A 22,995-nucleotide genomic window follows, 5' to 3' on the forward strand; every position below is an offset into this window, starting at 1 on the left:
ACAAGAGCCGGGATGGCACAGTGGTTAGAATGCAGCATTGCAGGCTAATTCTGCCGACTGTCAGCAGTTCGATCCTGACTGGTTCAAGGTTGACTCAGCCTTCCATCCTTCCGAGGTCGGTAAAGTGAGGACCCAGATTGTTGGGGACAAGAGGCTGACTCTGTAAACCCCTTAGAGAGGGTTGTAAAGCCCTATGAAGTGGTATATAAATGTAAGTGCTATAGCTACTTTCCTTCCTTCCTTCCTTCCCTCCCTCCCTCCCTGTGGTTAGATTGCACTATTACAGGCTAATTCTGCCCATTGCCAGCAGTTCAATCCTTTTTTTTTTTTAAAGCAGGTCTTTCTTGTTAGAGAAATGAGTATTTTGTGACATCCCACTCTCCCCACTACAATTTTATCAAGCGGGGGTGGACTTTACCTGCCTGATAATCTTAGTGAGATGAAGGCTTTGCTGTTCTCACCTAGGCTTCACAAAATCATGACAAAACCCCTTTTTATTAGGCTAATGTGAATTCCTATCATTTACATCCAGCAAAGTCCAGGCAAACAGTCTTTTGAGGGTGAATTACAACCACAGACCTCATCAGGCATGGAGGTTTGCCAGTCCAGTAGCTTTCAAGCGCAATGCTGCACCAGAAAATACTTGGCAAGGAGTCTCTGAGAGTCACGAACAAGTCTGCACACTAATTAAACGAACTAATTGTCTCCTGCAAACACCACTCCCCTTTCACTCCGCTTTATTACCTATGGGAGGGGCCATTCACTGTCCACCTGAGCCTTTACTCCTGAGTCATCCCTTGTTCCTTTAATTGTTCCCTTCTCCTGGCAGCTGTGTGCATTCACACACTGGGAACAGGCTCTGGCTGTTCTTTTTCCCCACTGATCTCCCACTTCGAAGGCAGCTGATAACTGTCGGAACAGCTCTGCCCGATCTCTGCCTCCGACACAGAGCCCTCATCAGAGCCTTCCTCAGCCTCCAGGACTGGCCCATGTTCCTCCCCAACCTCCTCACTGTCCGAGTCTGCTCCCAGCTCTGCTGGCCACTGGTGGGCCACAACATTTACATTTTCTCAGTTTTTATTAGCTTATAATATAAAATACAAAAATGCAAAAGCAAATAGTAAGAAAAATGGGGGAGGGAGAAGTGTAGAAAAGAAGAGGGGAAAAAAGAAAGGAAAGGCATTGACTTCGATTCCCTTGGTGCAGTAGAATAAGATGGTAACATCAAACCTCAACTTTTTACTTTTGTATAATAGTATAAACTACCCATTTCTATAACAGCAAATCTATCTAACCGGCAAAGCCCAAAGTCAAAGTTTCATATATATTTTTCCCCACCTCAAGCATGAAGTCCTGAAGCGGTTTCCAAGGAGAAACAAAAATGTTTGCGTATTGTTGCTTTTTCTTTGATCAAAGCTGTCAATTTGGCCATCTCTGCTAACTCCATCAACTTCTCTAATGAGATGAAGATTTTAGTGCTACCTCACATTTGTTCACCGAATTCAAAGATTGGGAGAAATGCAATGGACAGAGAAATGGAAAAAGTTATGACGATCTTTTGCCTGAGGTGATTTTTTTTGAGGGGGGAAAATCACTGCTAGTAGGAGCTTCCTTTCAGTCTATAGGATTGCACCATCCTTCTTCTTTTTTTCAGGAAGTAATATTAAATGCAACTGCACTTTTCAATGGAACATGCTCTCCTAGCCACTTGCTAAAGTCCATAAGTTCATAGCAACAGAATATAACAATAGGCCACACAGCAGATACACTAACGTAAGCAGTACATGCTTTCAAAAGTATACATGGAATATTTTGCTTAACATCCTCAGATGTTTATAGAGGAACAGAAGGACAAACCATAACTTCCCAAACTTCTGTTCTAAGATGAGAATAACCAGAAAACTTTTATAGTGTTTCGTGATAATGCAAAGGTTCTATATTCAAGAGAGAAAAATGTGTCTTTTTAATTTGTATTATCACTCACTGGATTTTATGCTTTTTCAGAAAATGCAGAAAAACTGATGAGGGGTTTGAGATGATTGTTAGCCAATATCCTGGTTTTCAGAATGAAACCATCCTTTGGATTCTATTTAACTACTCAAAGAGGATGAAGTAAAAGTGGAAATGCCAAATCAATCTACTGTGTCGAAGTTTAGGGAGGCTAATTAGGTGAGAATTTTACTAAATTCTTTTAAAAAGTCAAATGAAAATGCATCAGCTGCTACAATTTAGACAGATGGCTCATGAGATTTCCTTCAACCTAATTTTAAATAATTGGCCCCATTTTATAAAAAGTCACACTAAGTAAAATAATCTTTTTCAGTCTTTTTTCCCTTACTATGAAGTTGCAAAAATTGTTCAAAGTTGAACTTTAGAAACGATGATATGTTCTTGTCCTAACATGTTGATTATCTTCATTAAAAACTGGAAAAACCCGATAAAGGATGCGGGAATAATTATTCATTTTGTGAGATGAATTATCGTATAATTCAGCAACAACTCATCTACTCTCCCATCCTACATGTGCACATATCTACACACACCCATTACCACATGCTAAGAAATATCTTTCTGGGTTATTAAAGCAACAGGAATCATCAACCATCTACCACAAAGTTCTTAATGTAGCCCACAAAATGAAACTGGACATGTTTTTATTCCTTTTTGTCCTGCCTTTATTTTTTTTACAAATAACTCAAGGCAGAGAACATATCCTACACACATTCTTCCTCTTATTTTCTCCATAATGGCGATTCTGCAAGGTGAGTTGGGCTGAGAGAGACAAAATTGGCCCAACTGACTGTTGTGGCTAAGATGGGACTAGAACTCACTGTCACCTGGTGACTGACCTCAAATCACCCAGCTGGCTTTCGTGGCTAAAGCAAGACTAGAACTCACTGTCTCCTGATGATTCAGGAGTCACCAAAGGCAGCTTTCATGGTTAAAGCAGGACTAGAACTCACAATCCTTCAATTTAATGGAAAAAAGGACTACAGGTGACATGATAGAAATGTTCCAATCTTTGAGGGGCTGCCCCAAAGAAGAGGGGGTCAACCTATTCTCCAAAGCACCAGAAGGCAGGACAAGAAACATCGGATGGAAACTAATCAAGGAGAGAAGCAACCTGAAACTAAGGAGAGATTTCCTGACAGTGAGAACAATTAACCAGTGGAACAACTGGCCTCCAGAAGTTGTAGATGCTCCAACAGTGGAGGCTTTTAAGAAGAGAAAGATGGTCATTTGTCTGAAATGGTATAGGGTCTCCAGCAGGGGGTTGGACTAGGACTTCCCAAGGTCCCTTCCAACACTGTTATTCTGTTCTGTTGTGGATAATAATTGTTTTGAACTGTTTGGTATTTTTCTTTCCTGCGATACTCACCGTTGCTAATAAGAGATGCAAAAGCTAAAATAAACCATTGGTAGTTTTTGGTGCATTCATCTGAGTACCAGTGGGTGGAAGTGCCTGGCAGATATATGATTTGATAAGCCTTAAATAGCCCTCTGGGTAGATGGTGCAGAGATGGTGGCATCAGAAACCAAAGAGATTCTGGATGTATGCTGCCTTCTCTCCCCCTAAAATGTTAGACCTTGATGTTATTTTAGTTTCTCTGAGTCCATCTGGCTCTTTGTCAGTTCATTTTATCTGGTTGTGAAATTATCCTAACTCCATTTTCTGACACTCAGAAAGACACATTTGGGAACAAAGGGGCAGTTTGCAAGCTTTCAAATGTTGCAAAGTGCAAAAGGAAGGGCATAAGAGAGAGAACAGCAGAAACCAAGCACAACCGAAGATATTGTGGCTCTCTTGAAAATTTTAAAAAAAGAAGAGGCCACCGTTATCCTTTCAGGAAACACAACATAGCTTCTTGCCAATATTTTGTGTTTCTTAAGACGAAAAGAATCTCTGGAGCAGATCCTAAAGAATGAGCAGGTGTGCAAGAAAGGAATATGTAAAGTACTCTTCTCTCAATCCACTAAGAAACCAACACCTGAATTCTGATCAGAAATAAATAGGCCTAGCACAGTGTTGTTTGTTAAGCATTGCACGAAATCCCTTCTACTCTACTGAGATCTTTGTTGTCTTCACCACAACCCTTCCGTGACGCATTGCTCTTTACATCTGCTGAAACAGTGGCCAAGATCCAAATGTGGCAAGCACATGTCTCTATCCCAGCCTAGATGGGGTTAAAATGAAAATGCAAGGATGGAGTGAGGTTACCATGGAAGATGGGCCAATGGATGAGAGGAACATTTCATGAATTCTGCACATGCATTACTCAGCTTCAGTATTCCAAAGAACAGCACCAAAGATGATGTGTATTCCCTTCCAGACTCTAATTTGATATTCAGCTCTGCTTGTGTGCCATGATGGACTAGATTCTTTTAACAATAAGGCCCTTGGATTGAATGAATATTGACAGAACCTCTGTATGTTCAGAACCCTTTAGACAGAAGCACAACTAACGAAGCAATGAGCTACATGAAGTTGTCCTTGAGAAGCACTTGGAAACTCTAGAGTGAAATCCAGAATGCAGCAACATGGACAAATTATGGTGTATCTCATCAAGCCCCAAAGGTGCTTTTTCAAAAAGCAACTGGACTTTCTTTGTTTCTGCTTGCAGACGTTTCACTTCCCATCCAATATGTGTTGGTTTTTTTTTCAGTTCATGAAGAGAACTGAAGATGCTTTTTGGATGAAGAGAACATGAGAAGATCTGAAGAAGATTCTTGGATGGGAAGAGAAACGTCTTGAGGCAAAAACAAAGAAAGTCCAGTTACCTTTTGAAAAAGCACCTGTACGACAACCATGACCTGGATGACTCAGAATCTCCACTGACATGTCTCATCAAGCCCACACAACATCTTCACTCTATAAGATGCTCTGGCTTTTGATTGGCTTCCAGGCTCAATCAAGACGCTGCTTTATAAAGTCCTTCTTGGCACAGAGTCTGATTATCTAAAACAGGGGTCTCCAACTTTGACAACTTTAAGGCTTGTGGACTTCAACTCAGAGTTCCTCAGCCACAAGTCTTAAAGTTGCCAAGGTTGGAGACCCCTGGTCTAAAAGACCTTCTGTAATGGCATTGGAAGTCCCATCCATTAAGGTCCCATCAATTAAGCAATATCACTAGACAGACCTAGTGCACCACCTGTGGAACACCAAAATATCCCTCCTGATATATCAGTTGATCAAATCTTTATTAAGGTCATAGATTAGCCTAACCTCCTGAGATAGGTTTGGCCTCCACCCGGACTGCATTCAAGAGAGCTTGGAAAACAATTGGCCCTTCTTAAAGCCTTAGGTGAGAGTAAGTGATGGGTCCTGTGTATTTGATTGTCTTTAATCGCTGCTTCTTTTTTCACATTGGAGAGTTTAACTGTCTGGTACACTAGTTTTCACAGCACACCATCTAGAATCATTGCAGAGCTGGGCAGCCTTGTAAATTTCTAAAGTAAAACAGTAAAGTACATAACATTGGTTGGCTCTGCAATGCTTTCAATGTTTTAAAAATGAGGTTGCTTTTTTTTAAAACAGTGCTTGTAAACAAAGTCCATCATGTGATTGTTCTTTTCAACAAAACCCCGATTTCTGAACACTGTTCAATTAAGAAAGAACAAATGAAATTGGTTCTGGAATAAAGTCATGGATCCAAAATGCCTCCTCCTTCTACTAGGGCAAATTACCCTTCACCAAAAGCAAATCCTTTTCTCCTGCTTCAACTCAATCTGGCTTGCAAACAGTAGCAATTTAACCACATTCTTATGTTTCATGACTGTTTTTTTTTTTAATGAACCATTCTAATATATGAAGAATTCTTTTCCTGCCATGACAAATCATCCCCAATTATACACTGTGACATCATCAAACAGTTCCAAAAAACACAAATGCAGCAATATAAAACAAACTGGAACTAAATTCTTGTCAGCATAAAATGAACGAGAGACCAGACCAATAGTAACATGAAATAAAAGTGTTTTTTGCAACATTAATGAAGAACATATTCTCTGTAATACCATCACTCTAAATTTATGTGCAGATGCAAACATCTGCTTTTCAGACACTCAGTAATTATATAAACTCTAAAAAAAATATCTCCAGCCAAATAGTTTCAAACTTTATTTGATGTAGACAACTGTAAACATCCATAGCATCAATGTTACATTATTTCTCTTTAAAACAAAACGTTTACTCTAACATTCATTCCCACAACTACACTGGATTTCACCACAGATTAAAAAGGACTCTACATTAATTCTGAAGAACATCTTAATAAACTGCCAAATTTATTAATTTTTCCCCCACCTGCAACTGGATGAATGAGCCTGAATGAGACACTCATTTATTTGGGAACAAGCCATTCTAGAGTGCAAGAAACATTATTTATGTTTGTAAAGCATAATAATACAGCTGCCTGTATAACTGCAATATTCAGAAGGATTAATGTAAGCTTGGATATAAGTCATTAGCCTGGACACCTCTGGTAGGAATATGGTTTAGACCTGTGTTTCTCAACTTCGACAACTTTAAGATGTGTGGACTTCAATTCCCAGAATTCCCCAATGGAAGATGCCAAGGTTGCGAAACATTAGTCCAGATGGCCAGAAGATTTTATAAATTGGAGAAAAGTGTGTGAGAAAGTTACTTTTTAATTCTTACTCTATTTACAAGGCTATTTGAACACCGAGCAACCTTAATGGTTATGTGAATTATAGAATATTATTAACAGCAAGAATACTGAACTAGTATTCTAGTAGCATATTGAACTAGCATTCTTCTTACCAAATAAAGATCCATACTATACATCCTTTTGATTGAAAACGTAATCACTTTCTCTCTTTTGTAGTGCTGCTCAAAGATATGTATACCTTGCACTTCTTCACTATTTATCAGTTCTGAGAAAATGAACATTTATAAAGAAGTAGGGATCCAAAGCTGCTTTCAAATCATAGTTTTCTACGTCAGCTTACTCCAAAGAGGGCAATCATCATTTCTTGTTTCCTTCCGGTCAAGAAAAACCCGGAACTTAAAGCATTTCATTTATATATGTTGGGGTAGGAGAATATGGAGATGAGATGGAAGAAGAAATGCATGAATTGCTTTGTAAACATTAACTTAGGCCTGGCAATGAAGTGAGGTGAGAAAGAAACTCAAAATAACTCAGTCTTGATTCTCTTTGATATAAGACAGAAACTCTAGCAGGCATTCAAGAATCTGTTATTATATCCTATTACAATAGATTGACTTTGGAAAGAGAAATAAATCACCAGCAGGGCAAAATACCTGTCCATATTTCATCTATGATTACTCAAAAAGAAACACTGATCTTCCATGTGTCAAATGTTGCTTACAAGACTCCATTTATAAATAAATAGACAGACCAACATGCTTCTCAGAATGCCAACCACACTTGCCGGTGTAACATCTGGAAATCTGTTGTCTAGAGAGACCACGGTCACTAAACCTGAAGCTCAACACTGTCCAACATTTATATTGTCTACAAAAAAATAAAAAAAGCAATTTAGTATTCCCAAGTGGTTGGGATTTCAGCTCCCATATCTTTCATTCCACATGACCACAGCAAGGAACCCCAAACCACATTTTAGGACATGAAGTTAGACCTTGGATGGGATGGGATCTTGGGCAGCATTCACACATTAATCATTTGCAATCCCATTGCAACTAGATCTTGAAAAGAAGTCATCCTGGATCAGAGGCCCCGTTTTGCACATTGGACTGTAAGTCCTTACCTTATTTTATCTGCTAAACAAGCGGGCACTTTATGAACCATCAGCCAAGCATCATCATGAGGCATATGTATCTGAACAATGCACTGACAGCCACTGCCCCAACTCAACGTTTCATGCTGGGTCACACAATGGCTGCTCAGTTGCCTTCAGGAGTTTGCAAGCATAAATGGAAGCCAGTAGGTATTCTTCACCATTGAACCCCAAGAGCTGATCTTCTTCTACTGAACTTACAACTGGAACCAGAGGCCTTTTTTTAAAGGTTTGATAGACAAACAGATTCAGAACTTTTGTTTTTTTTATAACAGCAACAAGCATGCTCAGAGATGGAAGAGCTCACATGTAATCACAATGAAAGAACGGATGGTGAATCAACAGAGTTGGCAGAGATGGACAAATGGACAGCTTTGATTAAAGAGAAGACTTTGTCCAGCTTTTGGAATAGAATATAGAATAGAATATTCTTTATTGGCCAAGTGTGATTTTGTCTGTGGTGCATAAGCCCTCAGCATATATAAAAGCAACAAAGTGATAAATCATAAAGCATAAGATACAATCATAAAGCATAAGATACAATCAACAAAGTGATATCGTAAGATAATAAGATATCAATAAAAGTAGTTAATAGGAAAGATGAGAAGGATAATAGGAATACAGTCCTACTACATGGTTAGATGTCCTTAGGCATAAGACAGTGCTGAGGGAATTATGTATTTAGTAGAGTGATGGCATGGGGAAAAAAAGAGTGCAGAGAAGAGCAACAAAGATGATTAGGGGATTGGAGGCTAAAACATATGAAGAACGGTTACAAGAACTGGTTATGTCTAGTCTAATGAAAAGAAGAACTAGGGGAGACATGATAGCAGTGCTACAATATCTCAGGGGCTGCCACAAAGAAGAGGGAGTCAAGCTATTCTCCAAAGCACCTGAAGGCAGGACAAGAAGCAATTGGTGGAAACTAATCAAGGAGAGAAGCAAGCTAGAACTAAGGAGACATTTCCTGACACCTAGAACAATTAACCAGTGGAACAACTTGCCTCCAGAAATTGTAAATGCTCCAACACTGGAAGTTTTTAAGAAGAGATTGGACAGAAATGTCTGAAATAGTAAAAGGTTTCTTGCCTGAGCAGGTGGTTGGACTGGAAGACCTCTAAGGTCCCTTCCAACTCTGTCATTCTATTTGTGTCTAGTTATTTTTGGCATGCAACGTCTACATTTTTGTCTATTTGGACCCCTTTCTTGGACACTATTTGTTATAGTTCTTCTAGTTCAAAGACAGTTGGTTTTTAGGTTTTTACCTGTACAAAAGAAAGTTGGAAGTTACTTTTTTCTATAGCTTTTTCCCCTTTTTGTTTGCACTCTCCCAATTTTTCTTTTTCTCCATCCTTCCCTCTTTTTAAAAAATTCTTTTTGCTTTGCTTTTTTTGTCTCTGACATTTTTCTGAAATGTAATAAAGCTTTGGGGAAGGGGAGAGAACTGATCTCCAAGGTCTGCTGCCTGTGATTCAGTTATCAAATCCAGAAATTCTCAGGATGACAAGATGGAAAAGAAAAAAAGGAAAGAAGAAGAGATGATTAGAAACTCTTCATAATATAATTCCCCACGAATACAGCTCTTTTTAAACTATCTAAAATGTTAGAATAGAATAAAATAGAATTCTTTATTGGCCAAGTGTGATTGGACACACAAGGGATTTGTCTTGGTGCAAATGCCCTCAGTATACATAAAGGAAAAGATACATTCGTCAACAATGATAAGGTACAATATTTAATAATAGTCATAGGGTACAATAATCATACTAGGAAACAGTCCATATAAATCGTAAGGATACAAGCAACAAAGTTAGTCATACAGTCGCAAGTGGGAGGGGATGGGTGATAAGGAGTGATGAGAAGGTTAATAGTAATAGTAATGCAGACTTTGTAAATAGCTGAACAGTGTTGGGGAAAATATTTGTTTAGCAGAGTGATGGCATTCAGGAAAAACCTGTCCTTGTGTCTAGTTGTTCTGGTGGGCAGTGCTCTATAGCGTCGTTTTGAGGGAAGGAGTTGAAACAGTTTATGTCCAGGATGTGAGAGGTTTGTAAATATTTTCACAGCCCTCTTTTTGACTCATGAGGTATACAGGTCCTCCATGGAAGGCAGATTGGTAGTAAAAAAAATTTCTGCAGTCCTAATTATCCTCTGAAGTCTGTGTCTGTCTGTTGGGTTGCAGTGCCAAACCAGACAGTTATAGAGGTGCAGATGACAGACTCAATAATTCCTCTGTAGAACTGGATCAGCAGCATGGTCATCACCACACCTGATCACCATTTAACTATAAGTTATATGAGGGAATATATTTTAATTAATCTCCAACTGTAACTGCCAAGAAGCCAGTTGACCTTTACAACGCATCAGCAAACCTTCCCAAACTTGTAACTGCTATTTTGTTGTGGATCTATATATATATATATATATACATACATACATACATACACACACACACACACACACACACACACAGAGTATTGATTTTCATCCTAAAAGAAATCAAGGTACCAAGTTGCTTTCTTCTCGTACCAGGTCTGCAATGAACACGTGCACAAAAGAGGCATTGACAAGCTATTGAAAGTTCAATTCAGATTCATGACGATATTTGCTTTCTCCAAATCAGATAGCATCATCCTAAACAAACATCCCTTTTGATAAGGCTGGATAATTTCATTTTAGGCAGTTATATATTATTCTGGCATCCAATTTTTCTCATGAACCTAGTAGTGAAGATGTTTCTTGCGTGCACACACACAATTTGCCTAAAGAAGGTCCTTGACTTAGGTCCTTAACTGAGCCTTGTGACCTTGTCAGAAGGTCACAAAAAGGGATCACAGGACCGGAACCCTGCAACTGTCATTAATATGAGTCATTTGGCAGGCACATATGACCATGCATGGTGGCAATGTAAAAGAGCACAAGAGTTTTGGCACAGGGTTGGGAAATGGTTGGAAGAAATGATGGGATTTAAAATAGACCATAGACCAGAATGTTTTTAATTGGGAATTATACCAAAGAAATACAATAAGGAAGAGCTATATTTGATAATATTTGCCTTCATCACTGCGGCAAGAATGGTTATTTGCCCAGAAGTGGAAAGAGAAAGAAATTCCTAGTGAAGATGAAGTAATAAATAAAATTCTGACTTGCACTGAAATGGATAGGTTAACATTAGAGATGAAAAATAAAGATGAATCGGAATATTATGTAATTTGGAAGAGATCTTACTATTGGTGGGGACAGAAAGGAAGGACTCAAGAGTGAAAAGAATTGTTAAGAGGACATCTGTGAGACTTAAATAAAACTAAAAGTGTTGGAAGATGTAAATAAGGATGAATAAATGTGTGTATATATATATATATATGTATGGTGTTCGCTTGGTTCGGTATTTTCCCGTCATTGTAGTTGTTCTTTAAAGTTGTAGAACGTTTCAGCAGAATCTCATCTGCCATCATCAGGCTTTGTATTGTGTCCGTCTGTGAGTCAGACTTTACGGTGGTTTCAGATTTGAATTTGGGGCAGCCTATTGCTGTGCCAGAATGGTTTTTCTTCATCCTGATTGGTTGGGAGTCTTGGTCTGTGTTTATTGGTCTCGGAGTTTGCTGTGTTCTGCTTGATTGGTGTCTCTAATATCTTCTGTCTGTTTTTGGCTCTTTTTGTATCTTGATTGGCTGGCAGCATTGTGTTGCTTTAATGGAGGCCTTTAGTGCAGCTTGGCTCGGGTAAATGGACGCTATCATTAGTTAGGAAGCTGGGTTTCATCTGGGTGCCTGGTTGGGATGTGTTTGAGCTGGAGGTATCAGGGGGGATCTGTTTGTGCCCAGGTGTTTGCCTGGCTTGTGGTGTGGAGATTTTTTTGTTTGTGAGTCACAAACTTGCTTGCACTGGCACTAAGCCGAAAGCACCAGCCTGAAGATGGCGAGTGGGACCTCGCCGAAACGTTGCCTAGATACTTTGAATCTTACGCGGAGAAAACCCGAATAACCAAAGATCCACATACAAATACCCGCGAGAACCTCAGAAAACATATATATATATATATATATGTGTGTGTGTGTATATATGTATATGTGTATGTATATGTATATGTATAAATGTATATTAGATCTATATTCTATTATATTTCACTAGAATGATGACCAAAAGTTATGTCAAAATGACTCCACTACGTTCAATGTTTTTTAACTGTTATGTTTACTAAAAAAATTTTTTTAAATGAGTCATTTGGCAAACGTTTGAATTTTGATCACACAACCAATGGGATGCTACAATGGTCGTAAGTGTGAAAAACAATCATAAGTGTGAAAATGGTGAAAAACGGTCATAAGTCGCTTTTTTCAGTGCCGTTGTAAGATAGAATGGTCGGTAAATGAACAGTTATAAGTCAAGAACTACCTGCAGCAATACGATAAGTAGCTAAAAGTTGTAATGCAGAAGCCCAGAAGCGTGCAAAAATAAGAAAAAAAAGACACACATGGCTTCTGCTAGCAGGTCTACATTTCAAAGATGTTCGTTCATACATCCAGATTATTTCCAGAGAAAACTCTTTCTGGATCAGTTGCTATGCATCCAAGATACTACTAGTAGTATAAGGGCCTCAGAATAACTGCAGAAAACAAGAGGAAGGTGCCAATTTCACGGTGTTATTATATAAGCCACCAAAAAAAAATTTTTTTTTTTAAACAGTCGTTTCCGTTTCAGGCTAAACTACAAAAGCATCAACCCCAGACCTTAATTCAAACCTTGATCATTTAACGCAAAGGCTAGAAATTCCTGCTCAACAGCCAGGCATGTTTGACTTAGGGATCAAGCGAATGGATAGTAGAGTTTCTCTCTCCATTTAGCAGTTAGTATCTTTTGATTTAGCCAATGCATGAGCAGGCAGGAAACTGAAGCTAGAACAAGGGGTAGGAAACACGGAGAGAAGAGGCCCTGTATAGGGTAGGTGAGGAATTCATGTCCCCTCTTTGAACTATAACCTTTCAGGGTTACAAAGGAGGGGGGGAAATGACAGGTAAATGATTGCCACTCCAGCACAGGTAGTCCTTGACCTATGACCACAACTGGGCTCAAAATTTACGTTGCTAAGCGAATTTTGTGGCCCGTTTTATGGTCTTCCTTTGCGCAGCGAATCATTGCCGTTGTTAAGTTGGTCACACGGTTTTTAAGTGAATCTAGTCACAAGACACTGCAATCGTCATAAATGAGAGTCAATTGCCAACTGACTTGAATTTTGATCACGTGGCCATGAGGATGCTACAAAGTATTGAAAAATAGTCATAAGTCACTTTTTTTTTTCAACAAAGGTGTAAATTTGAATGGTCACTAAATAAACCGTTCTTAAGTCGAGGACTACCAGTAACTCCCCCCGTTCCTTCTGATTTGGAGCTCCGTCAGTTCTTCTCTAAATCCCTGCAGATTGGTAGGGTTCTCCCTGAACCAAGAGTTTGTACAAAAAACCTTAAGAACTTTATTTATTTATATATATATATATATATATATATATATATATATATATATATATATATATATATATATATATATGTATATGTATATGTATATGTATATGTATATGTATATGTATATGTATATGTATATGTATATGTATATGTATATAAATATAAATATATATAAATATAAATATAAATATATATAAATATATAAATATATAAATATATTATATATATATATATATATATATATATATATATATATATATATATATATATATAAATATAAATATAAATATAAATAAAAATAAAAATAAAAATAAAAATAAAATATATAAAAAGCTAAATACCACTCATGCATCATCACAAAATCTCCAGAACCATAAATCCTTGAAAACTTGAAATTTGGCACAGATGTTCCTCTTGGCTTCCAGGTGCTCACTAAGAAAGGATTTTTGGGAATGACCATCAGAGCGTTAGTATTTCGTATAATATTATTATTAACAAGCTCCGATGCTAAGGAGTTTTACTCCTCCTCCCCACCTGAAAAGAAATCTGTTCCAAATGCAAAACACAACCAGAGAGGAGAGTTTCAGCTTTAGTACAGAACAGTTGAGCTAAGTCACTCCCAGGCTCCTTGCTGTCTCCTTCTTGCTCACACAGCAAATACTGTTTCGGTTTCCAAACAGCCCTCAACTCTCTCACACACTGACAGGACGCTAGCCAGATGAATACCAGTGGATGCTGGTAGGCAGAGGCAGAATTTTTTCCCCTTATTTTCCTCCCCAAAACTAAGCCTGATCACATAGTTTCGTAGCGAAGCACCAGTATCGAGCTAGTATTTTTATAGAGCAAAAAGAGAGAGAGAGAGAAATAGAGAGATAGAGAGATGGGTAGGTAGGTAGAGATAGATAGATAGATAGATGCAGTAAAATGCAGTAATGCAGTAAAATAATAGAATACAATAAGGTTTTACTGCATTATGGAAACTTGGGATTTATAAAAATAAAAACAAAAATATTGGGATTTTAATTAACAACAATACAATATTACATATATCCACGCCATTACATTTACAATTATACTGGACAGAAATTGTACTGAACATCACTGCTTAAGTCCAGTCACAGTAGTAGGTATGGAACAAAAGATCGTAGTTCTTCAATGTAGTACTGAAAATGAAAAGTTTTCTTCTAACTCGTTTGCTTTTTTTTAATAGTTCTGAGAATTTGTTCCTACCTTTTAAGTAGAATTGAGCAAGAAGGAAGTAAATAAATATTGTAAAATCTAATTGATCACTTAAGTTGGATCTTGACCACATTGGTGAATCACTGAAACATCTACAGTAATCTATGCTACAGATGTTCCATATTTTAACATCTAATTAAAACCCTCTTGTGGAAAATCTAAAAGAATTAAGGTCTTAGCAGATAACAGATTAACAGAGTTGGAAGGGACTTTGAAGGTCATCTAGTCCAACCCCCTACGCCCAAGCAGGAGATCCTACCCCATTTCTGACAAATACCAGTCCAATCTCTTCTTGAAAGTCTCAAGTGATGAAGGTCCCACAACTTCTGAAGGCAAGCTGTTCCATTGGTTGATTGTTCTCACGGTCAGAAAGTTTCTCCTTATTTCCAGGTTAAATCTCTCCTTGTTCAGTTTCCATCCATGATTCCTTGTCTGGCCTTCGGGTGCTTTGGAAAATAGCCTGACCCCCTCCCTCTGTGGCAGCACTGCTATCATGTCTCTTTTCTCTTTTCTTCTTTCATTTTGTTTCATTTCTCTAACTCTGGTTTCTGCTATGTCTTTAACTCATAATGAAACTTGATAAAAATGCCTTGTAAAAATAATAATAATAAAGACCATGTTTACAATGAAAACTGTCCCGTACACATGAGGAGAAGCAAACGTACAATTTCTCAACCACGTCCTAACCATATGTTTTCATCGCCCTGGAGAATAAATGCAAGAAAAGTACTGCACAGCCGACCCTGCTGGGATTAAATTTAACAATTTCAAATAAAAGCACTAATCTTCAAGCATCGATACCCAAATAATGAGACTTTGCTACAGTGTTTGCCAAAATTATGGAGGCAATTGGGGCCCTGTTTAAAACATTCAATCATAGAAATATTTCAAAGTACATACAGCTGTATAATAGAGAACAGCATGCTAATTACAATCCTCAGGAATGGCACTCTGTGGACACACAAACAGAGAGTGCATAAAATGCGAAAGCTACAATCCTGCACAAAAGTTGCTTCAAATCGCAGCGACTCCTTTCTCATAAAAATCTGACATTCTAGTTAAGCACCAAGGTGTGAAAGGAGACTTACTTCCAAGAAAACGTTGTAGCCTGACGCTACAGTGTCATATCTCCCCAAATATTAAATCTATTCAACTCCTGCCACCTAAAACTGCAGTTACTAATTGTAAAACTTCCTCTCAGAGGAACCTTTCAAAAACTAGTATCTTTTAAAAAAAAAGAAAAAAAGAAAAAATAACTTGAAGTGCATTCTCAGGCAAGTCTAACCAGTTTTCAGAACAGTATTTGGATAAGATCTTTCATGAACATATCGTGTAAACTGGCAAAAATGTAAGAGTTTACTTCTGCCTCTCCTCTCCCAATTCTAGAAAAAGGAACTGCAGTATAATCAAATCTGCCTCTCTCTTCACATTTTCTGCCACACAAATATTTCAGTATTTCACACAACACAGCTGAATGGGGTTATTTCCCCAGTGTAAATTTTCCCAACTCACTCTATTAGGCACGGCAATTCCAGCAACAGCCATGGTACAAATAGTCCGGTGCCAAGAAAACTGACCAATAATTAAAGAAATTATTGCTGAGCTCATTGCTTATTTTTATAATGAAACTGCTGACTAACTTTAAAAAGAAATCCCTCCCTATCCAGGCAGCAATTGATGCACCCAGTATGTTTGTTTAATGAAACCTCTGGTAATGTCTGGGACCAAGACTGCTATAATTAACACACCCAAAAGAGAACAAAACCCATCCTGATTAAAAAAAAAAAAAAAAAAGCTGTTGCCAAAGTTAATGAAACTGCCCATCCAAAGCCCCTTTCCGACATCCCTGTGAATGCAGACGTTCTGCATGCTTGCTTGCAAACAAGATTCGCCCTAGAACGTCTTGTGGGAATCCAACCAGGTTGTTTTTCCTGATCAACAAACCCTTGAGAGAGCCTGGTTCTCCTCAGCTAGAAACCGTAACCACATCAGTTGTTCCATCCCCGAAGGACGACTGAACCCTACTGCAGATAAGTTATAGACCTGTAACACACAGGATGGCAAGACAAAACCACCCAATTCAAGGAAACAGCCCTGCCAGACTTCCTGACTGCAACATCTGGTTTATCTAACTGACTTTGTTTCGCCAACCTAGCCCCGTGTGCTGTTAGGAAACCATGGTTTGGAGCTCACTGCAAGAAATCCACTCTGCCCAATGCAGCTTATTCAGCAAACAATGATGTAATGCACTGTATAATCACGAGCAGAGATTCTTATCTGGTTTAAATGTTTGGAGCAAACTTCAGGACTTGAAATAGATAAAGGATAAGCAATGAGGCAGAGTTCCTGAAACTAAATAACCAGGATAAGATCACCGCACCTGCAGGATCTTAAACACTATTTTAAATTCCATGGGGGAAAGGAAGATATGGAAATAAATAATAATAATAATAACAACAACAACAACAACAACAACAACCTTAACAGTTCCTAGGTCCTTGGTTAGGACTTGAGCTTTTAAGCTACCAACCAGCCCCAAAGGCTGTGGATCTCACTAAAGATTATAATAATAATAATAATAATAATAATAATAATAATAATAATAATAATAATAATAATAATAATAATAATAATAATAATAATAATAATAAACGTGACCTTTTGAAGGTTTGCAATGGCAAATCAGCAAAAAAAAGCGCATATTAATCAGCATTTTAGTTTTAACATTTACAGGACACTATGTTTTCTCTTATAAGAGGCAAGGGACAACATCCAGATTACTTCCTATTTTAAAAAATGAAATATTAAGATTATCCTGTAGGGCTGATGAATGAAACATGGATGACATTTTGGAGGTGTTTTGTTTTGGACTATTTAAAGGGCACATTTTAAGGACAAGGAAAGACACTTTAATGGCAAAAGAATTTTTTAAAGGTGTCAAAAACTAAGAAAGGAAATAATTCAGAACCTTTTAGCATTCAGGGTACGGAGTTCAAAGCATTTTAAAATAGTTTAGAAATCATTTTGGAACACAAAGTTGTTTTGTTGGTATGAAAGTAGTGATGGAAACTAACAATTCCTCTTTTTTTAAAGTACAGATAGGGCTAAACGTATGTTAATGCCCTAAAGAAGGATAGACCTTGTTTCTTTCTCTCTCCCGTCCTCCCTCCAAATTTTTGATGCAAAGTAGACTGAAGACTAAAGAACAGCATGTAAAAAACTCCACATTAGCCCCAAAAATAAAGTAATAGCAGAAGTCACAAAAAAATATCTAGTTTTCTTACAGATCTGGGCTATCTTAAGCTTTGCAGGTTGTCTTTGACTTTGGACAGATATTGAGGCCAAAATATCCATTGCTCAGCAGGACAGTTCTTAAACAAATTCCACCCCATTTTACCACCTTTTTTTTTTTTGCCAGCGTTATTAAGTGAATGTGGCTTCCCTCCATTGACTCTGCTTCTCGGAAGCCAGATGGGAAAGTCACCAATGGGGATCACGTGACCCCAGGACATGCAAATGTCATAAAAACATGCCAGTTGCCAAGCGTCCAAATTTTGTTCATGATTACCATGATGCTTTAACGGTCGTTAAGTGTGAAAAACAGGCCACGAGTCACGTTTTTTTTTTTTTTTTTGCAGTGCCATTTGAACGGTCATATAAACGAATGGTTTCTAAGTCAAGGACTACCTGTTTTGTAGACTGAGAATGTAGGTATGAACATCCTGGATTTTAGGTTCTTGACATTCAGCAACTCAAAAAGTGGGACCCATCCTTATCCTTGGAATTGAAGAGCCATTTCTACATTTAGTTCCTTGGAAAGGGGAACTAGATTTAAAAAAAAAAAAAAGATTTATAAATCCTTCGTGCCTGGAACCATCCTCTCGTCTAGAGTGAGGAGAATTCCAGAAGAAACTGAATAGAAAAGATTAACAGAGTTGGAAGGGACCTTGTAGGTCATCTAGTCCAACCCCCTGCCCAGTAGACCCTGCCCCATTTTTGACAGATGGATGTCTAGTCTCTTCTTGAAAGCTTCCAGGGATGAAGCTCCCACAACTTCCGAAGGCAACTTCTGTTCCATGAGTTGATTGTTCTCACTGTCAGAAAGTTTCTCCTTATTTCCAGGTTAAATCTCTCCTTGTTCAGCTTCCATCCATTAGTCCTTGTCTGGCCTTCAGGGGCTTTGGAGAATAGCTTGACCCCTTCCTCCTCTTTATGGCAGCCCCTCAAATATTGGAAGACTGCTATTACATCACCCCGGTCCTTAAAAAAATGTGAACCTGGTTAACAGTTCAAAACTAGGTTTATTTGGACCTGTCAAGACAGGGAAAGGACAAGCAAAGGTAGCTAGAGCAGAAGGAATCTAAACCAGGGGTGTCCAACTTTGGCAGGGTTAAAACCTGTGGACTTTAAGCCACTCTGGCTGGGTAATTCTGGGAGTTGAAGTCCACAAGTCCTAAAGTTGCCAAGGTGGGATCTCCCAGGATCTAAAAACACAGGAAGGGAAGTAAGTGGCAGGGGACAAAAAGAAAACAGAAGTTCTTGGAGACCCCTGGTAGTAGAGGACCCAAAGGCAAAAAAACGAGGAAGGGAAAAGAAGGTGGCCAAGAGGCATTTTTAAAAAATGGTTGTATTGGCGGATGTTGTTAGAAAGAAGTTTTACATATGGAAAACAAAATTAAAGTTCATTTCTCATAGACGTAAAGAGGAGGGGGTATATTAGGGCAGCCTCCCTTCTCCAAGCCGGCGCCCCTGCCTTGCATTCACACCAAGACAGAAGGAAGAAGGGAGAAAACCGTCAGAAGACAAGAGCAAAGCCCAGCTGGGGATTAGTGGCACTGATGTCCCGCTCTACACCTTCTCCAAACTCGCAGCCGGGAGAATGACTGGGCTTAAAACCCAGGAGGGAATGAACGAGGGCTATCCATCCGATCCCCTCCAGAATTCCCACGGCCTCGCTGGGGGGAGGAGGGGGGCGGGGTGGGGATTATGGGGCTGCAGATTCCCCGAGCGAACAACCAGACTAGAGCCGGGGACACTATACAGAGACCGGGAGGGAAGAAGAGGCGCCGGCTGGGCATCGGACAACTCCGCATCCCTGGCGGCGGGGATCGGCGGAGGATGCGGCGCTCGGAAGAGTCCCGGGGCAAAGAATTTCGACCCCGGACCTTATTTTATTTTACTTTACTTTATTTTATTTTACTTTATTTATTTTACTTTATTTTGTTTTGTTTTATTTTACTTTATTTTGTTTTGTTTTATTTTACTTTACTTTATTTTTCTTTACTTTATTTTATTTTACTTTATTTTATTTTATTTTATTTTATTCTATTTTATTTTATTCTATTTTACTTTATTTTATTTTACTTTACTTTATTTTACTTTATTTTACTTTACTTTATTTTACTTTATTTTATTTTATTTTACTTTACTTTATTTTATTTTACTTTATTTTATTTTACTTTTTTTATTCTATTGGGGAGGGGGGGTTATCCGGGGAATAAGTCAGCAAAAGTTCGGAGGGGTGTGTGTGAATGGATAGCGACCCCCCCTCCTCCAACCCAAAGGCGGTGGGGGAGGGAGAAGAAGCGGGGAGGCTGCAAAGGGAGCGCCCCCCGGCCCAGCACCACAAGCGGGCGGCGGCGGAGAGACAGACTGGGACCCTCCCCCAGCCCGGCGTCGTTCTCTCTCCCGCCGCCCCCCCAAACTTCTCCCGGCCCGACCTCCTTCCCTGCGCTCACCTCGCCGCTCGGACTGCTGCTGCTGGTGCCGGTGCTGCCTGCTCTCCCCTCCTCCTCCTCCGGCGGGCGGCGGCGGCGATCTCGGGGATGGAGGCGGGCGGCGGGGGCGGCGGCGGCGGCGGAGGCGGAGGAGGCGGCGGCGGAGGAGGAGGGCAGAAGGGCTCGGCGTCGGGCTCAGGCGGCGGCTCCTCCGCGCCTTCGGGCGGCGCAAAGGGCACCATGGCGCCGCCTCCGCCGGCGCGCTCCTGCCACTCGGGGCCGGCCCTGCCTTGTGCCCGGCTGCCTCCTCCGAGCCGGGGCGGCCGCTCATGCTCGACCCTCCCGGGCGGAGGGGACGGAAGGACGGCGGGGACCCGAAGAGCGGGGCTAGTCGGAGGCAGCCACCGGGGCGGCGGCGGCGGCAGCTCCGGAGCCGCGCATGGTTGGCTGGCTGGCCGACCGACCGACCGACCGGCTGGCTGGCTGGCTGGGGCGCGGGAGGCGGGGAGGCTGCTGCTGCTGCTGCTGCTGCTGCTGCTGCTGTTGCCGCGGCGGCGGCGGCGGCGACCCGGCGAGCGGGGCGGCTCTGCGCGGCGCCTGCCTCGGGGTGGGGGTGGGCCGGGGAGGGCCGGGCCGGGGCGGCGCCTGGAGGTGGGGAGGGGGAGCGCCCGTGACGTCAGCGGCGAGGGAGAATCCTCTCTCTCTCTTTCTCCCCCCACCGGCCCAGCCCGCCCTGCGCTGAGAGAGCGAGAGAGAGCCGGCGGGGAAGGGGTTAAAAGCCGGGGAGGACCCCCGGGGAGGCGTGACGTCAGCGGTTGCGTGGACACCGAGCGAGGGGGTGACGTCGGTGGCGATGACGTTAGCGCAGCCCGAACAAAGGAGGGCGGGCGAGCGGGCGGGGGGCGTGGGGGGAGGGAAGGGAGGAGGGCGAGATGGGGAAGCCCCAGACGGGGGGGGGGGGGAGAAGGACCGAGGCCAGGTAGCAAAGGCGCCGGGCGGGGGCGGGGGGGCAGAAGGGCTTGGGAAAGCCAAAGCGCCCGGCCGGGGGCTCTGCAGCCTGCCTGGGGGGTGTGCCCTGGCCAGCGGCGAAGAAGTGCCCGGGCAAGGCGTGGACGCCTCCCTTTGAACCCGCAGCCTTGGACCGCAGTGCAATAATTGCGGGGACGGGATGGAAAAGAGATCAGATCGGGCAGGTGACAGCAGGCATCGGAACGGCCCCTTCCTTCCTTCTTGTCCTGTCCTGCCCTTCCCTCTCTTTCTTTGCCCTTCCCTCTCCTTCCTTGTCCTTCCCTGCTTCCCTCTCCTTCCCTGCCCTTCCCTCTCCTTCCTTGCCCTTCCCTCTCCTCCTTTGCCCTTTCTTGCCCTGTCCTTCCCTCTCCTTCTTTGCCCTTCCCTTCCTTCCTGCCCTTCCCTCACCTTCCTTGGCCTTCCCTCACCTTCCTTGCCCTTCCCTCACCTTCCTTGTCCTTCCCTCTCCTTCCTTGTCCTTCCCTTCCCTCCCTTCCCTGTCCTTCCTTCCCTTCCTTCCCTGCCCTTCCCTCTCCTTCTTGCCCTTCCCTTCCCTCCTCTCCTTGTCCTTCCCTTCCCTGCCCTTCCCTCTCCTTCCTTGCCCTTCCCTCTCCTTTCCTGCCCTTCCTCTCCTTCCCTGTCCTTCCTTGTCCTTCCTTGCCCTTCCCTCTCCTTCCTTGCCCTTCCCTCTCCTTCCTTGCCCTTCCCTCTCCTTCCTTGTCCTTCCCTTTCCTTCCCTTCCCTGCCCTTTTCTTCTTTCCTTCTTTCCTCTCCATTTCAATGACTTTGGGAAGCTTACAGTTTAGAAATACATTACAATCAAAACCTTTTTTTAAAAAAAATATGAAACAATAAAAACAGTGAAAACCTCAAAACATTCAGACCTTTTGACCTCTCTCGACCCTTAAGGCCTCTGCGAAGCAAGCTGGCTTCTCTTTGGCCCTGGCCCATCCTTGCTGCTTGCCCCCCTTTCAAACCAAAACCAAACCGGGTTATGCCAGCAAAAGAATTTTCCCCCCCAGGGGAAACAACTACGACATGGATCAAAACATGCCCTGTAACACACCACTCTCTTTCCTTTTGTTCAGCTCTTAATTTTTAGGGCACCCTATAATCAGAATGAAATTATGATACACATTTGAAGTTTTAGCTACCAGCAGCATTTCTGATGAAATGGGATGGACTGCCTTAATTCTTAACACAGGCTCCTTGGTGTGATAAGAGGAAGCAACTTCTGTTAGGAAATGTGGAAAAGAAACAGATGCTTCCAATATAGGTGGTTATTTTTTTTTATTTTAAATAAACCTGGCAGATCTGTAGTGCTTCCAATAGCTAAGAGCATTTTACAAGTGTGAGTTCTCATGACAGGCAAACTCATAATCTCAGGTTTATAAAGCAAAGTTCACATCCTAAGTTAAAAATAACAAAAAAAAAATTGCATTCTAGTTCACTGATATGTACCAATTCAGCCCTTCTCTAGCAAAAAGTAATTGCCAATGTATTCCACTAATCTAAAATTATTTTAGAAAAGCGTGTTCTTAAGTGGCAAATTAGAAGAACAAACACCCGTGACTCAAACAATTGCACTGCCCTTTGTCTAAGGGCAGTTAGACAAAGCCTGATGTGGCTACCAAAACCCCTTTTTTTCCGCAACCAATATGTTAAAAGGTTATATGTGTCATGCTCCATGCTGTGTCCATACTATCCATGCAAAAAAAGATGTTGAAACCCTGGAAAGTGTGCATAAAAGAACAACAAAGATGATTAGGGCAGAGGTGTGATTCAAATTTTTT

General features: G+C 41.0%; 1 protein-coding gene across 2 annotated transcripts in view; it reads right to left on the reverse strand.

Moving 5' to 3' along the window:
• RPS6KA6 (ribosomal protein S6 kinase A6) overlaps positions 1 to 20,834 on the reverse strand; it is a 63,507-nt gene extending 42,673 nt beyond the window's left edge. The window contains exon 1 of one of the 2 annotated variants that reach the window (XM_087972068.1): positions 20,216 to 20,834. The gene's annotated coding sequence lies outside the window, so the exon portion shown is untranslated. Of the gene's footprint in view, positions 1 to 15,565; positions 15,706 to 20,215 lie in introns of those variants that run through there. The other variant, XM_087972069.1, reaches the window with a different exon arrangement.
• Positions 20,835 to 22,995: the final 2,161 nt, after the last annotated feature.

This window comes from Notechis scutatus, chromosome 10, assembly GCF_049901735.1.
Source record: "Notechis scutatus isolate UNSWTSFEM ecotype Mainland chromosome 10, rNotScu1.2, whole genome shotgun sequence".
Lineage (NCBI taxonomy): Eukaryota > Metazoa > Chordata > Lepidosauria > Squamata > Elapidae > Notechis > Notechis scutatus.